At 42.3% G+C, this 14,050-nt stretch overlaps 1 pseudogene; it reads left to right on the forward strand.

The window, feature by feature from the left end:
• The first annotated feature begins 12,233 nt into the window (after nucleotides 1-12,233).
• Nucleotides 12,234-13,583, forward strand: LOC147882945 (protein RETICULATA-RELATED 3, chloroplastic pseudogene; annotated as a pseudogene).
• The last annotated feature ends 467 nt before the right edge of the window (nucleotides 13,584-14,050 follow it).

Raw genomic sequence — 14,050 nt, forward strand, 5'->3', positions numbered from 1 at the left:
CCATGTAAAGATAGTGGGAGAGAAGGAAGGAGTCTCAATAGCGGCTTTCTCACACACACAATGGGGGAATACACACAAAGGTGGAGGTTGAAAACAATTTTCCTCTTCTTAGTTGTGAAAGCCAAAAGAACTCTAGTACAAAGAAATAGAAGAACCCTATATGTGGGTCTCAAACCAAACTCAACTAACTAAGGTGGCATACTAACTGAGCCACGAACTAGAGTACATAAGGATAGATGTCATCCAACTATTATTCATGGGCAGTGTACCAACCGCATCTGCAGCTAACAAGTCAGCGACATAAATGCACAACAGCCACCCTGGCATATCACAAGTGGAGCTCGATATCTCAACATTAAAGAGAGTTATCTTAGAGATTGTCATCATCTTGGCTTATGAAAGAAAAAAGAAACGGTATTTAAATATTAATTGGAAAAGAGGAAAAGCCTCATGGAGCAATAGGAGAAGTAAGAACCTAACATCATGGTCCCAAGGAGAATGTATTATGCTTAATATTTGGCTACTGGAGAACATGCACCTGAGATTGGGGGACCAAATATTTAAGCAGGTTTCAGGTATACCCATGGGATTCTCTTGCTCACCTTTGTGGTGCAACTTATACCTTCATTGGTTTGAGTTTAACTTTATTAAGAAATTATGGATGAATAAGGATTGGATTTTGAAACAGAAACACATGCTGATGCAGAAGAAGAGGAAAGTGATGCAATAGAAGATGACACATCAGATGAAGAGAGTGAAGTGGAAGAGACCTCCAAGAAAAAGAAAAGACAGAGCAAGAACAAAAAAAATCCAAAGCCAAGAAGAAAATAGATAAGCTCTCTAAATTAGAGCAAATGATCAAGGAGCAATAAGAAACTTTAAAAACATCCCACCTCCACCCAAAATTACTTGTCCATTTTGTGGGAAGAACAATTATGAGAAAGAAAGATGCTGGTATAATCCAAACTATAGGGGGACGAGAGTGCTCTCAATGGAAGCAAGAACGAAAGAGGGAGAGAGAGAAACTGAGAGCCACACAAGTTTTGGTGGGTGCAAAACACCCTAATCTTCTTTTACATTCATTTATATATGTGTTTGAGTATTGTACATAACTGGGGTAAAGGCATAGTGACCTTTAACCCCCACAACCTTCCACTTAAAGGACAATGTGCCTTTAAGGGAAAACAACTAGTGAGCATACTATCCAATGCCCATCAATACATGGCAATACTCAAACCGCTGACTAGGTAGACTCTTCGTTAGCATATCTGCAGGGTTATCATCTGTATGAACCTTGACAAGCTCTATGCGATTGTCCTCAAGTACCTCCCTGATGAAATGATACCTGACCTCAATGTGTTTGGTCCTTGCATGAAAGACCGGATTCCGTGCTAGCTGAATAGCACTCATGGAATCACTATGCAATGTCGATACACCTATATGAATCCCCAAATCTCCCACTAGTCGATCAAGCCATATAGCCTCCTTGCAACCCTCTGTGGCTACAACATACTCAGCCTCTGTGGTAGACAAAGCAACCCACTCATGTGCATGAGACATCCACGACACTGCACCACCTGTAAAGGTGAACACATAACCAGAAGTGGATCTCCTACTATCCACATGCCTTGCATAGTCTGAATCTATGTACCCAAGTACACGCATGTCTCCTCTACCAAAGCAGATGCACATCTCCTTGGTACCCTTCATGTACCTCATGATGCACTTAACTACCTCCCAATGCCTCTTTCTTGGATTAGCCATATATCGGCTAAGAACTCCCACTGCAAATGCAATGTCTGGTCTAGTAGCTATCATAGCATACATAAGACTCCCAATCGTTGATGCATAAGGAACCTAGGCCATCATGGCCCTCTCCTCATCTGATTTGGGACTATCTGTATGACTCAGTTTCACATATGGAGGACATGGAATACTCACTGCCTTCCCCCCCTCCATATTGAAATGCTGCAATACTTTTGTAACATACTCCTTCTGTGAAAGCCAAAGGAGTTTCCTACTCCGATCACGCGTGATGCGCATACCAAGAATATGACCTGCAAGTCCCAAATCCTTCATATCAAAGGCCTTATGCAACTTGGCCTTTAATGCATCTAGCTCATAAGTATTCTTGCTAGCCAATAGCATATCATCCACATATAGTGCCAAGATTATCAGGCTATTATCCTTAGCCCTTTTAGTGTAGAGGCAGTGATCAATTTCACTCCTTCTAAAACCTTGGACCGAATGAAAGCATCAAACTTCTGATACCATTCTTTAGGCGCTTGCTTAAGACCATAGAGACTCTTCTTCAGCTTGCAAACTAAATGCTCTTTGCCCTTTTCTTCAAAGCCTTCCGGCTACACCATGTAAACCATGCAGATCGCCATGCAAGAAAGCTGTCTTGACATCCATTTGCATAAGCTCCATATCTTCTACTACTACTAGTCCAAGCATTCATCTAAGTGTGGTCATCTTCACAACTGGAGAGAATATCTCATCAAAGTCCACACCCTTCTCTTGCTTGAACCCTTTAGCGAGTAAGCGATCCTTGTACCTAGGCACATCATCACCTGTGACCTTCATCTTGTAGACCCATTTACATGGCAATGCTTTCTTTCCATGTGGCAAAGAAACCAAGTCCCAAGTCTTATTCTTCATAAGTGAACTCATCTATGATTGCATAGCATAGTCCCACTTGCATTGATCCTCGTGCATCATAGCCTCTCTGTAGCAAGAAGGCTCCCCGCAATCAGTAAGCATCACATAGTCTATCCCTCGAACAAACCTATCATGTGGTCTAGACACTCTAGATGATCTTCTCAAGGGCATTTCAGCTTGCTATCCCACTTGCATATCAGTCACATTCGGCTCATCATTTCCACCAATAGATGATCCATCATCTACCCTTGATCGTATACCTGTGGGAGTACTTGGTGGTACCATTTCTTGCACATTTGTTGCATGGACAGCTTGTTGTCTATCAACATATGCAGGTGGATTGACATCCTGGAAAGTGATTCTCCTCATTTCCACATCCCTCATGGGTGCCTTATGCATCTTCTTCTCATTGAAGACTACATCATGGCTGCATATGATCTTCTTTGCTTCTGGATCCCAGAGACAATAGCCCATCTCTCCACTTCCACCATAACCCAGAAAGATGCATTTCCTAGACTTAGGATCTAGCTTCTTTTGAAGCTCTTTTGTAGCTTGTGCCCACCTTATATCCCAATTTCATAGTCTCGTTGTGTCTGATCTAGCAAAGCTTCCCCCCAATCTAAGATCTCTTGAACCTCATCAATCTTTGTAAGGAAGTCGGCGGTTGATTTGGTGGAGTTGGTCCTAGCCCTAGATTCCAACCAGCAACTCAAGAGCTCCCTACAATCCTAGAATCTCTGTTGTGCCCTCCACAAAAACGGTCGTGTCATTTGTAAACTATGTGTCCAAACTCCTTCTATTGAATTAGAAGACATGTCCTAATGAGGCCTATCATGTAAGAGTGCGTAAAATAGCCTAAGGCTTCTGCAAACAAAATAAAGAGGAATGGAGCCAGAGGGAAGCCTTGATGTACCAAGCTGGAAAGGGACAATGCGCCCCCTATGTGACACTCAATAAGCATCTGGCTAGCACTCCTCATATACAGGGCCCTTAATCCATCTGTTGGAGAAGCCCACCCTCCACATGGTGCCCTCCAAAAAAAATTCCAGTCCACCTTGTTGTAAGCCTTCTCAAACCCAAGGGGACTCCTAAAGGCTTAAACTCGTTTTGGGCCTAATCCACAACCTCCCAAAAGGTGAAAAGATTGTCTAGGATGTTGCATTCCTAGACAAAAATTTGTATGAGAGGAATGAAGTATGTTAACAAGATGGACCTGCAAATGTAGACTCAAGATCTTGGCTAAGCGGTTGTAGGCGGTGTCTAGCAAGGTGATATTGTGGATAGTCAAAGTCGAAGATCTCTAGAAGGCCAACACAGGGGACTCTAGATGCACTCCTAGAAGCACCTAAAGAAAGACAACATCAATCCATCCTCACCCTACATGGCATCCACCTGTGTGCTCATGCTCGAATAGACCACTAAAGGAGCACGTGTCTAGAATACCTCCTAGTCTGCAAGAACTTGTGGGAACTCCTCAAAGTGGAAAAAATGTAAATAGAAAGCAGTGATTATTTCTAAAACCTCTTGAGGGTCTAGCCATGCTCATCTCATAAGCATTGTAACTGCACTCCTACAAAGTGTGATTTGGTCATTTATGAAAATTACTTTGCCATCCTATCCCCTTGGTGGATCTAGTGAGCGTCACTAAACATAATGAGCTCTAGAAGAATGATAGGAGGGCTTGGCCTTATATCTTTGTGGCTTGGAGGTCAAGCCTTGTGATCTAATACCTAGCTACAAGCCATTGAGAGGTGGGGTCCAACTCCTTAAGCCGCAGTATGGAAGCCATATCACATCTCAAAGCTCTCTCCCACTCATGAAGAGAGTGTAATCTTTGAAGTGCTTGTGATTGAAGCTACGCACCACTCATCTGGATCGTTTTGGTTACCCAACTTTACCATCCATCGTAAGAGGCCTAGCTAGTTGCTGCCACATCATTGCTATGGATTTCTCCACCTCCTCCTCTTGTAATAGAGTATTGGGTTTGGGTTGCTACCAAATCCTTCTCTTGTAATAGAGTATTAGTAATGCATTGCTATAAATCTTTGTTATAGGCTACTGCACCTCCTACCGAACAGAGTGTTGTGGATGCATACCCCTTTCTATGAGATACATGATGGGGCTACTCAAGATGCACCACAATTGGGGAAGGATCCACGATATTGTTGTCCTTATTGTTGGAATGCCTATGGCTTCACCTTTGTGCATTGCCCAATCACCCATGTAGAATTTTTCAAGTCTCTCAAAAGCAGTCTATCATGGCTCCAATGGCTGAAAGAGTAGTGGAGGTTACCCGGGAATCTTGAGAACTCTGATTCCCAGGTAACCTCCGCTACTCTTTTAGCCATTGGAGCCATGATAGACTACTTGAGAGACTTGACAAATTCTAAATGGGGGATTGGGAAATGTACAAAGGTGAAGCCATAGGCATTCCAACAATAAGGACAACAATATCAGATCCTTCCCCAATTGTGGTGCATCTTGAGCAACCCCATCATGTATCTCGTAGAAAGGGGTGTGCATCCATGACACTCTGTTCAGTAGGAGGTGCAGTAGTCTATGACAGGGATTTGGCAACAATGCATCACTAATACTCTATTACAAGAGGAGGAGGTCTAGCAGTCCATAAAAATGATTTGGTAGCCTAGCTTTTGCATTTTGGGAACTCAATCAACACATTTTTGGTGCTATCCCTTCCAAGATTTTGAGGATATATGATTGTATTTTATATGTAGCCTTGTAAAACTTAAAATTTCTCTCCTCATGAAGAATTGAGTATTGTTGGTCACTTTCAAAAGTAAAAATATGCATCCACGCTCTCTCCCTCATCCATTTTCAAGGAATCCAACTGCTTTCTCAAGTATTCATCTCTTGCTTCATTATGGATCTGATACAAAGAGGCTAATCATATGTCCCAATAATCCTTATAACCTAGATGAGGAATTATAACTCTTTTGACTGACAATGCAATTAAAGCATCATCCTGTGCATCTCTGCCATCCCTCGCCACCACTTGTAGTGATAGTTACCCGTGATGGAGATCTATTTGCCAACAATTGAATCCTCTACTACACATGCTTTGATGATTGTCTCTCTCTCATAGCATAAATTTTGTAAACACCTCTAGTCAATGTTTTATAGGTGACATGGTATTACCATTCTAAAATCATAAACAACACAATAGCATCCACCATAAAGAATAAATCTATATCAAGATGTAGCAATAGCTGAAATAGATATGAGATTATGTTCTATTCTCGGAGCATATTTTTAAAACATCTAGAAGAGAGATTCGGCCAATACCTTTCACGATGTCGGAAGCATTATTGGCACAAGTTAGATTGCCCCATTAGGTGCATCGATAACTCATCAATAAGAGAAAGAAATGACTTATCAAAGTACCAAGGAATAAATACATCAACGACAGCCAGACATAAATCATGAATCAGAGGATTATACTAGCATGAGACAACAAAAGCCAATCATGATGAGCAACATTTGCTAATTCATCCTTCTCATGCAAAGATGAAGCATAAATAATAAAAGGCTAGGTTGCATCTTCTTCTTTTCTAATTCAATGTGCATCCTGCATTCAAAAATGTCATGTCCTAGCTTTTGCAAGAGTTGCATCTTTTCTTTTTCTTGTTTGCATTTTTATTGGCATCAAAAGTGTTACTGAAATTATTTTTTGGTTTCTCACATGACTTTGCTAATTTTTACATCACCCTATGATTGGTAGTAAATGCTTGATTACCTGTGATAGAGACACCCCAGTTTGCATGACTTTGCTCTTCCTATATCAACAAAATGACAAGTTGTTCAAAGGTATAGTGGTTTGTGATAGGTATTTTAGCCCCTGGTATGGCCTTGTAGGTAGTATGTGTGCTATTGTGCACATTGTGCATTATTTGTTTGTTAACATAAAGTCAACCTTATAACTTAACTATTTGCCGCACAAGTTGATCAAGCGATGGCTTTAGGGTTGGATCTAAAGTGATGTACCATCACTTCACTTGCACTCTTGTGTTGCTACACTGCTTGTTTTTCAACTTCCAAGCTCAATTCCTTATGCTCTTCTACTTTCCAAGCAACCAACATTGGTATAGAGTAGGTTGTGGTCCTACACCAAGCTTTAGCTTGTTGTTCTAGCCTTCAACTACTACTCCAAGCTCCCTTACCTTCTTTCCTAGGTCTATTTGAGGTCCATGACAACTCATGTTTTTTGACAATTTGCTAACAACTCTCTCATTGATAGAGTAGCCCTTTTGCAATAGTTTGAGGTGGTTCTAAGCTCTTTTCTACAGGCCTCGGGTCATTTCACCATGCTAGAATAGAATTCTCTTTGTTGGAATATTCATTCCGGAGCAATCGTTGGTGTTAGAGCTATTTTATTGCACATAATTAGGTCAAAACACTTGTATAAATAATTGCATTTCCTTATAGAATTACTATAGAAGTTTTAGCACTTAGTGATTGTACATGTGATGGAGTTCTAACATCAAAGATTGCAATAATGTTCCACAAGTTCTTGGCGACCAACACATGATGCATCATGCGAGACCACGTGGGACAAATGTCTACTTTTGAGGAGAAAAATTTATTGCATGTACTAGAAAATACAACCCTGAGCATGAGGGCCCAATGCGAGTAGAAATGGAGCAATAGGCCCAAATTTTCAAAGGGCAAATGTGCCCAAATATAGGTAGAATCCTTTATTTTCAAGAATCTAGTAGTAACCAACCTAATTTCCACTTGAAAAGGCCCATAGTGGTTGATTGCCAATTTCACATGAATGGCTAGACTAGGGTCACCTTTCTAACTCAGTGAGGATGTAGATGTCTGTCTCTTGCTTGGTTTTCTTATTATCCAGGGAATTTGGACTTTCCTAGATGTCCATTCTTAACATTAGTGAGAAGACATTTCATCATCCTTTGTTGATAATTACTACACCACTCAACGTACATAAAGATTCACAGTTAGTTGAGATTTAGCTATCCAACCGAGCCACTTTCTTAGAAGGAATGTGGCCCTCCATAATTAACAAATAGCTACTAATAAACAAGGTGAATGATAATAAATCATTCATAAGGCCTGCTCGGATCCAAAATAGCAAAAAGGAAGACGAATTGGATGTTCAACATGGAAAAGAGTGTAAAAATTGTGGGAGATGATGAATTGAAACCACAGAGAGAGAGAGAGAGAGAGAGAGAGGGAGAGAGAGAGGATTTCTAGGGATAAAAATAGCAAATAGAACTTGGACCAATCATAAAATAGGCAATGAATGTCTAAAATCTTAGATCCAAATTTCACTTCTTCAAAACTAGAAACTCCATACCCTTGCTAGTTGGCCAAAAAGTCACCATCAACTAAACAAGTTGAATTTCATTCAGTAGGCTTGCCCTCAATGAATTTGCTGTTGTGTAAGATGGAAATGTCGTGTTTTTTGGCTAGGTGGTGGTGTAGATGAGGGAGTGGTTCGACCAATAAATGAAGTTTGTTCCATTTATGGAGCATTGTTGTTTGTTGTTTGTCTAGATATGTTCGACCCATGAATTGTTGTCGCTTCATGTTCGAAGGGAAGGTATAGCAAACACATCTCCATGTAGTAATTCTCTGGGTCTTTCTTTTTGTTGTAGTTGTTGAACCTCATTATTTTTCCTTTTTTCCTTTCTTTATGACCGCCTCTTGTTGTTGCGATTTTACTTGCAAATGTCACGAGGCATAAGTTTTTCATGCTATTAAAGTACTTTGCAATGATGTCATCGAAGAAAATGGTTGTGCTTGTGGGTTCCATTGCCTCTAGTTGTTTGTGTCTCTTCAGTAGCAGTGTTCGCTCCTCGGATTTGCTTGTGTTGATGTATACAAACTTTCTTTGGAGCTAGTGAGTGGAAGTGATAACGATAAGTAACCAGCTTGTTGTACATTGATGTGTTGTGTGTTCAATATAGCATTCCCTACTTTTCTAATTCTCTCACTTGCCGGTGCATTGATTTGGAACTTGTGCATGAGGGCGTTCTTAACTGGCACGTTAGTTTCCTTTACTATTTTTGTGATATATGATGTGCAATACGATGCAGCCCCATGAGAGTTGAGCACGAACTAAATGTTTGTATTGGCTTCCCATAGTTCTAATATCATTGGTTGGAATTGTTTGTGTACATATCTTTTGGTTCTCGTCATAGCAAAATGGTTGGTTGGCAAATTGTTGTGCATATTGCATTAATGTATTGTTCCTCTAATAAGCCAAGCCTATCAAAGAATACGTCTATTATTAGTGTTACAAAATTTTCATCTTGTAGAATGATGTCAATTACTTTGAAATTTGCTTTGTCGTTGTACATCGATATGTTTTTTGGGATTGGTTCCAATACCATGGTCCTCATTGTGGGAGGTCTGGGGAATCCAAACCTACATCTACTTCTCAAACCTGAAACTCCCATAGAAAGCATGCAAAAAAAAAAGGCGGTCTGTGGTTATGTATGCATCGAATATCTCACTATTTCTTCGTTAGTGGAACCGTAGGTGGGCGCACCTTTTGCCCAAAGTATACCATGGTCGTGTTGGCTTCCTCTATTCTAAAATTCATTGAGAAGAAGTCCATTATTTTTACCAAGATTGTTCTTTCATTCCGCAACATCATTTTCATCATGTTGAATCTGTGGACATATTACTGCGTTGTTGTCACTAGATCTGAACAAATGAGCTCTCATGGACTTTTGCATCGATGTCTGTCCCCTTATTTAGCTATTGTTGGTTACAAGCTATGCAGGCATTCAGTAATGGTTCCCATAGCTTCTCTGCTAACTACGAAGAACGTCATGAAGAATGTTGGTGGCCCTAATTGTATAACCATTGTGAACAAGTTCTTCTTCAGATGGTTTGTACTCGATGGAAATCCTAGGACACGTAAAGTCATGGTAGCCTATATTTGATTGTAGCATTCTCTCTATGCTGGTGTCCACAATCGCATCTTTAGTTTGTAAGGCTCACCCCTTCAATTGGCCCTTTCACAATCTGACCCATGTCGATGATAGTACTTGTCATACAAGAACTTTCAATTTCTTGAAGAAGAGATTCTTGATATTTAGGTCGAACTTTCTATCCTTATTCATCAGCTCACTTTGCTAATTCTTGGTAAGGCATCCTTTCAGGGACATTGTACACACGTGGGAAATCATAGAATAGTGTCGGGAATGCCCACTCCTCACAGTGCTTGTCTTTGAAAATGCTCAAGGGTGAGAAGCCTTCAGATGGAACAACCACACTTGGTCCTTGAAGTCTACCACTTGCTGACTTGTGTATATTCCATGCACTAATGTGTCTGTGTGTGGTATGTGGTCTTCTTGCATGTCCTCATGCTCACGTGCTATACCACCTGCATCTTGCCAAGCATGAATGTGTTGCATCCATAGGGGGTTTATTTGTACTTTGTTCTCTCAATACAATGGTGTTGCAAACAACTCAATCAAGCACGTTGGCCATACCAAACTGCTCTTGTAGTTGTGCTTGGACTCCATTTTTCTTTTTATTGCAACTGCCACTGTCACATTGTTTATAAGGAATCGAGGTAGTATCACTCGAGCGTGATCCATGTCCGCAAACACATTCACAACACTCCCACGCAAACTTCGCATAATTTGCAGACAAAAGGGGTGCTAGATACTTCTGAACCTAGCAATTATATCATTTTCTTTGAGGAAGTGCGTTGTCTTACTGCTTAGTCTCTTCAGCTTACCTCTAAAGTGCAACACACACATGAGATGCACTCAAAAATTGGACTATCTCTGACCTTATTTAAGTACGTCAATTGAGGTGTTTTTGCATGTCTCTTCCTTTTCATGGTGAGTGTCATGGGTGTTATAACTTCAGCTATAGGTCCATCACGGTGTGTATTATTACTGGTCACTATTTTTGTCATCTAAGCTTGGTCCCGTGAAAGCGAATCCATACTGGGTTCATGCGATGTTAACAATTGCATGTTGTAAATCTTGTTCATAACACGTTGCATTGAGTGCTTGCAGTTTGGATGTTTGTTATTAATATACTAGGATGCTATTCCTCTAGCAGACACCGCAAGTCCATTTTTGAGCTCTTGTATTAAAGCAGTCTCATCTTTGTCTCTCCAAATGTCAATCGCATCTTGTAAATCTTGTTCATAACACCTTGCATTGAGTGCTTGCAGTTTGGATGTTTGTTAACATACTAGGATGCTATTCCTCTAGCAAACATCGCAAGTCCATTTTTGAGCTCCTGAATTAAATTAGTCTCTTCTTCGTCTATCTAAATGTTGTATTTGTGCTTTGCTCGCACTATGGACAATGGATTCAAAGTGACTAGAGATTTGACATCGTTCAAGAAAAGAGCATGGCTCATTCTTGGGTTACATGGACCAAGGTTGTAAAGTGGTACTGCCTCACTGTTACTCATTGTCAACACTGTGAATGCATCGTGGAATGCGGATGAGAATTGTGTCAAGCTATCAACAACCAATGATCTTGAGTTGCATGAATTCAACAATAGCTTGCATACATCGTCTTTGGTTAACAAGTTGTCAGTGTAGTTGTGCAAGGACAAACGCATATGACATGGTGTCCCTTTAGTGCATGGTGTTGTCAAATTGTGGTCTAAGATGGCATTTACTAAGAAGTCATATGTCTGCAGAAGTCTGAGGTCTCACAAAAGCCATTCATAAAATTTGACCTCATCCATTGTAAACACATTCACAGTATGGCTATTGAGGTGTTCATTACATTAATCTTCAAACTCCGCCATGATTCCAACGCTATGTCAGGAATATGTTCAGAGAAGGCGAAGCAAATGATTCGAATACCTGCGAACAACACTTCCACCTCCTTTATAGGAGAACCATGATGAACAAATCCCCAACACGGCACTGCCATCGATACACCCCTTCCATGGGCAAGCGGTTCCGAACCAAGCATTTGCATGCAGAGAAATACGGGAGCCAACCTCCTACAAAACATCTTCCCTATGTTCATCTCCAACACACAGTGGCTCGCCATACGTTGAGTTGAACGATCTCAGCGTAGGGAAATCCGGAGAGCTACATCGTGTAGACAACAGGGCCTCCAAGCACCCACTGAGAAAGCAGCTACAAGATCATTGCCTTCAGGACAAAGGCAATCCTAAAGTGGTTCAGAGCTCAACCAGTAGCATGAACCAACACGAAAATCACATGCGTGAGGCCAGGGGGATCCAATGCGCCATGTCTGATTGTGAACTCGAGTAAAGGACAACTGAACTGACACGGTGATTTTCGCATGCAAAAAGATAGGCCAAGAATTACGAGCCTCGAGGAACACTTCACGTGGGGGATGGGCTGGGGTTGGTTGAAAATTGAGCATTGAGAAAGTCCGACTGCCGACTCCCTTCCGTATATATGTTTTCATTCAGGAATTTGGCCATACGTCGTATATGAGTCTTTCTTCGCGTAGGGCGGCGGAATCGAAACGGGAGACGGGATGGTGACAAGTGGCAGAGCATCGGCCGTCAAGATCTGCCAAACTCCCACGTTGTGGGAGGCACTTGTGTCGAAAAGAAGTTCTGCCCACCTCCTCCTCCGTCTCCTTCTTCTTCAACCGCGCCATACAACATAGGCTTAAGCATACTCGCAGACAACGCCACACTCTCAGAGCTTGAGGGAAGGGAGCACAAACCTGCCAGAGCGACAGAGCGCGCGCACCCATCGTTTCTCTCCCATGGCTCATTGCCTTTGCCAATATCTCCTGCAACTCTCCTCCCCCCCCTCTCCAGGTCTCTCATTCCCCCCCGGTCCCTCGTGCTCCCTTGATCCAGGCCCTCAATTTTACAGATCTGGATCGCTTTCCTCCACCCTCGCAAACAAAGACGGCCGCGCCCTGATCTCGGCCGAGAAAAAGAAGAGGTGTCCGTCGCGCGAACATGCACTTGCGTACGATGGGTCAGGAGGGAGCAGGGCTGGAGGTTCTTTTCGGGGAGGGAGAGGAAACGGTGGAGGGGGAGGAGGAGGAGGAGGAGATTCGGGTGCTTCGGGAAGGCCAGAGAACAACAGCAAGCTGGACGAAAGGGGGTGGCTGTTCGGGTCGTTCATGGAAGGCTGGAGAGCCAGGGTAAAGGCTGATCCGCAGTTTGCATTCAAAGTTCTGACAGAGGAGGTGATCGGTGTGGGAGCATCGGTAGTAGGGGACATGGCATCTCGCCCCGGCTTTGGTCTGCGCGAGCTCGACTTCGTCTTCTCCACCCTGGTGGTTTGCTGCATCGTCAATTTCGCTCTCATGTACACTCTAGCCCCCACTTCTGTAGCAGCAGCCTCCTCTTTGCCTGGGGTTTTTGCGAGCTGTCCTCCGGGTCATATGTTCGAGCAGGGATCTTACTCAATTCTGCAAAGAGCAGGCACCTTCCTCTACAAAGGTGGTGTGTTTGCTACCGTGGGCTTCTCTGCTGGCCTTGTGGGCACCGCTCTCTCTACACTCCTGCTCAACCTTAGAAGGAAGCTCGATTCCCATTTTTCCCTCCAGAACGCCCCCCCTCCCACTTTGCTGAATGCATCGACTTGGGCCCTTCAGCTAGGTTTAAGCAGCAACTCTAGGTATCAGATGTTAAACGGCCTTGAGTTTGCCATGGCGAGGTCGATGAGTCCGACCCTGTTTAAGGCCCTGGTGTTCACGCTGCGGTCCTTGAACAACGTAGTTGGAGGCATGTCTTTTGTGATGATGGCACGTCTCACAGGCTCTCAATCGCAGCACAAGCTCTCAGAGAATGGAGGTCAAGTGAAGGCACCAACACAAGTCCAGGGCGCCTTACAGTAATACACACCCACGGGCACACATACAAGATCACTCTCGCCCACCTCTCTCCCGAGGCTCACAGCTTCTCTATTCTCCTCAAAAGTTGCTTTGCACGGCAACCTGCTTTGCATTTCATGCCGACCCTGCATTTTTTTTTTCAAATTACGAGTATATATTTCATATTTCATATCTCCAAATAAGAGAAGCTTCAAGCTATGTTGCACATAATCATGGTTTATTGGCTCACGTTTCAGCAAACACAATTATTGTTCTAATTGTTCTAAACCTTAGCTTGAACATGTTTTGTCTTTCTAACTTCTATGTCGTTTGTTGTCATTGTTTATATTCCCTTTAAAATACTATTTAGTTAACATGTAGTTAAGTGGTTTAAAAAATTAATGCTCTATAATAGAATGCCAAAATGGGGCAATCCTTGATGTATTATGTATTAAAATTGAGAGAGAGAGAGAGAGATGGGAAAGGGTGGTAAAAGAGGTGGGGTAGCAAGCAAGAGATTTGGGAGGTAGAGACAAGAACACCTAAAGTAAGATGGAGACTTCGATGAAAGAAAGAATGTGTTTGAAAAAGAATCAAGATTGTCT

The sequence above is a fragment of the Dipteris shenzhenensis genome, chromosome 29 (genome assembly GCF_047967505.1).
Source record: "Dipteris shenzhenensis isolate YYH24624 ecotype China chromosome 29, Dip_SZ_1.0, whole genome shotgun sequence".
Classification (NCBI taxonomy): Eukaryota; Viridiplantae; Streptophyta; class Polypodiopsida; order Gleicheniales; family Dipteridaceae; genus Dipteris; species Dipteris shenzhenensis.